The sequence below is a fragment of the Helianthus annuus genome, chromosome 11 (genome assembly GCF_002127325.2).
Source record: "Helianthus annuus cultivar XRQ/B chromosome 11, HanXRQr2.0-SUNRISE, whole genome shotgun sequence".
Classification (NCBI taxonomy): domain Eukaryota; kingdom Viridiplantae; phylum Streptophyta; class Magnoliopsida; order Asterales; family Asteraceae; genus Helianthus; species Helianthus annuus.
The window spans coordinates 7,363,312-7,367,666 of NC_035443.2; the positions used below are offsets into that span (position 1 = coordinate 7,363,312).

General features: G+C 40.1%; 1 pseudogene; it reads left to right on the forward strand.

Annotated features, from left to right (window-relative positions):
- Positions 1-482: 482 nt before the first annotated feature.
- Positions 483-1,420, forward strand: LOC110887676 (annotated as a pseudogene).
- The last annotated feature ends 2,935 nt before the right edge of the window (positions 1,421-4,355 follow it).

A 4,355-nucleotide genomic window follows, 5' to 3' on the forward strand; every position in this document is an offset into this window, starting at 1 on the left:
GTCCAACTCAAAACTACCATATCTTTGTGCGGTTCAAAATATCATATGAAGTCTCTTTAAAATAAAATCACTTCTGATTGATGGTCTAGTATGATTTAACCAGTCTTTTTCTTTCTTTGTTCAAAACAGGGCCCAACGGAACTACGTTGAAGCTTATAATAGGTAAGCAAATGAACTAACCTGAGTACATTATTGATTAAGCAGACACAAAAGTATTAGTGTTATTACACAAAAATGTACCCATATTTCTTGAATGAACCAAGACAGAAAGCAAGCTTGTTTTCATTAAATAGACTAACCTTCTACTAAACATATTGTGTAGGCATTTCGTGAGCCTTACAGGAATTGTGTTCATGTTGTTTGTGATATTCCATCGCAAACTGAGGATACGTGTAACTCCAAAAGGACCTGAAGCTGCAAATGATCAAATTGAAATATTTATAAGAAACTACGGAAGTTTGGCACCAAAAAGATATAAATATTCAGAAATCAAGAAAATGACAAACTCATTGCAAGAAAAACTGGGACAAGGAGGATATGGAAGTGTTTACAAAGGGCAATTGTCTGATGGGCATCTAGTTGCGGTGAAGATCTTGAGTGAAGCAGTGGGAGATGGAGAAGATTCATTAATGAAGTTGCTAGCATCAGTAGAACTTCTCATGTCAACGTTGTTACTCATTTAGGTTTCTCCTTCGAGGGAAAGAAAAGAGCCCTGTTATATGAATTCATGCCAAACGGGTTAATGGATAAGTTTCTACGTTGTGATGGCTCTCATTTGGACTTGAACACATTGTTCCAAATTGCAAAAGGGATCGCAAGAGGTCTAGAGTATCTGCATAGAGGTTGTAATACTAGAATTGTGCACTTTGACATAAAGCCTCACAACATTCTATTGGATGAAGAATTCGTCCCAAATATATCTGATTTCGGGCTGGCTAAGTTATGCAAGAAGAAAGAAAGTATTGTGTCTGTATTGGGTGCGAGAGGTACGGCCGGATACATGGCCCCTGAAGTATTTATTAGTAGTCTTGGAGGTGCATCTCACAAATCTGATGTGTATAGCTACGGGATGATGATTCTTGAAATGACATGTGAACGAAGGCATAATAACGCTAGAAAGACAAGCACAACTGAATCGTACTTTCCAGATTGGATATACAAGCAAGTAGAAGTTGGTGGTAATTTAGGGGACAATGGAGTGACAACCGAAGAGGACGATGAATTAGCTAGGAAGATGATGATGGTGAGCCTGTGGTGCATTCAGACTGATCCATCAGATCGGCCATCCATAAGTAAAGTTGTGGAGATGTTAGAAGGAAGCTTTGAATCATTGCAAGTTCCACCTAGACGCTTCGAGTCATCTCCCCCAAGGCCTTTCCAAGACACTTCCCTGTCATCCACGAAGAGTTCAAGCAGTTAGAAAGTACCATCGGTGCAGAAAAAGATTTCTCTACCTCTCATGAAACCAGCTAGTGAACTAGCTTAATCTACTCTTGAGATTTTATGGTACTTCCAAATTATGTTGGAAAAGATTTTTAACAAAGAATGTGTATGACAGGAAAAAGTTCAAGTAAAAAACTAATAAAAAACAATAAACAAAGAGAAAGGCTTTCCCAATCAAGGGGTAATTATATACATGCGATTTTTATAGTCATGTTAGTTCAGTGGTGATGAAGAAAGATTGTGGAGTGCAATCCACCAAATTCTCTAGTGAAGCTTCCCTCAACTTTTCACTGTCTAGATGATTACCAACATCAAGATTTTTCAAAATGGTTCCCATCTGCTTTTCGAATTCTAGTTCTTGATTATATTCAGGTTACTTACAATTTTGCATCCATATGTTAGTACCATTTTTGCATTGGACAAATTTAAAGAGGTTTAGATAGACCACTGATGTACTATCATTTTCTCTTTTGCTCGCCAGGAAACTCATTTTTGTTTTTCTATTGTTTTTGTGTTTTTGAAATTTTTGGATGTTTTTGGATTTTCAGATTTTGGATTTACTCCCCCTAAAATCAATAAACTAAGATAAATTTAAAACACAAAGATATTTACAAAAATGATTTTCCGATGTTGGTTTTACTCTTGCTTGACCTTAATGCCGTTTACCAATAATAAAAAGTCAAATCTTGATTTGTCAAATGCTTTGGTAAAAAGGTCGGCACGTTGGTCATCGGTGTGGACCTTAACAACATCGATTAGCCTTTTCTCAAAGCAATCACGTATGAAGTGATATTTGATTTCGATGTGTTTGGTCTTTGAGTGCTGCACAGGATTTCTAGTGATCTGTAATGCAGCAGAATTATCAACGTAAATAGGAGTAGTTAGGAATTCAAAACCGTAGTCCCGCAATTGTTGTTGGATCCACAGAACTTGGGAGCAACAACTTGAGGCAGCGATGTATTCAGCTTCGCATGTTGATGTAGCGACGCACGTCTGCTTCTTGCACTGCCATGTGACTAGGCGATTTCCTAAAAACTGACATCCAGCCGTTGTGGATTTGCCGTCGATTTTGCATCCGCCAAAATCAGAATCACTGAAAGCGACCAATTCAAAGTTATTATCCCTAGGGTACCATAGACCGGTCTCAGGGCAACCCTTCAAATGACGAAAAATCCTTTTTACAACTGCAAGATGTGAGGCCTTCGGGTTAACTTGATATCTGGCAAGCAGGCACGTTGGGTACATTATGTCTGGCCTTGATGCTGTGAGGTACATAAGAGATCCGATCATTGCGCGATAGTTTGAGGGGCTAACAGCTTCACCCTTCAAGTCTGGAGTAATTCCGTGATTTGTCGGCAATGGGGTACCAATGGGCATTGCATCAGACATCTGGAACCGGCTCAAGATGTCACCAACATATTTAGTCTGATGGATGAATATCCCAGACTCAGTTTGTTGTACTTGTAGGCCCAAGAAGAAGGTCATTTCCCCCATAGCACTCATCTCGAATTTATCCTGCATAATGCGCTCGAAATTCCTACACAAGACATCATTAGTAGAACCAAAAATAATATCATCAACGTATACCTGCACCAGAAGAAGATCTCCATCTTGTTCTTTGATGAAAAGAGTACAGTCGATAAGACCTCGTCGAAAACCGTTCTCCAGCAGATAGTGTGATAAGGTTGCATACCAAGCTCGCGGTGCTTGATGAAGACCATAGAGAGCTTTGTTGAGCAACCAAACCCGATCGGGATGGATAGGATCTTCAAAACCTGGAGGCTGTTCGACGTACACCTCTTCTTCAACCACACCATGTAAGAATGCACTTTTGACGTCCATCTGGTAAACCTTGAATCCTTTGAATGAGGCATAAGCCAGAAAGATCCGAATAGCTTCCAGACGTGCAACAGGTGCATAGACTTCGTTGTATTCGATCCCTTCAATCTGACGAAAACCTTGAACGACTAAACGAGCTTTGTTCCGGATAACAACTCCGCGGTCATCCTTTTTGCATTTGAAAACCCAACGGGTACCAATCTTCTTGTATCCAGCAGGTTTCTCTACGAGTTTCCAGACACCCAGCTTCTGGAATTGTTGCAGCTCTTCCTGCATTGCTTCAACCCAAGAGTTATCTTTCAAGGCTTCTTTCCAAGTTTTTGGTTCTTCTTGTGAGACATAACACGCAAAAGACCAATCATTTTGTTGCCCGGATTCTCGAATAGCTGCATACAGGCCTGCATTGTTGTTGTTTCGCAACATGTTTCTTGTTTGAATGCCACTTTGCACATTTCCGATGATGTTTTGTTGAGGATGGGTATTATGAATCCTTGTTTCTGGATTATCTGGAACTGGAATATTTATACCCTGGTTGTTGAGATTGAGATCAACAACTAAATCAATGCCCGGAATTGACGAAGAGGATGATGCAGTAGCTTCAGCAGTTCTATGGGTATCCACTGGCGGAGTACCCTCTGAAGTACCATGAACTGCTGTTGTTGGAGCTTCTTGATCTGCATCTAGAAATTCATCATCCTCTGAAGATTCGTACTTGTAGGTCCCTCTCGGAGGATGAGATTCAACCTTAACCTTGCTATACTAACACACTAGCAAGTGCGGAATCCAAGCTAGTATGCAAACCGGGGTTAAACAAGCACAAACACAACACACAAAGTTCACCGATTAACACCACTTGTATTAATACGAATGAAAGGTTCCGGTTACAAGCTCAATGTTCACAAATGTGCTTTGCAAACTCTCTAAGTGTGTGTGTTCTATTTGGACAGAATGCTCTCTATGTCTCGTATCTCTCTGTCTGTGTGCATCTTTCTTTCTTGAACACAATGCATGGGTATATATACCCAAACACAGCAAGTCTGTCCGAAGGATCAAGTGGACTGCTCGATAGATGA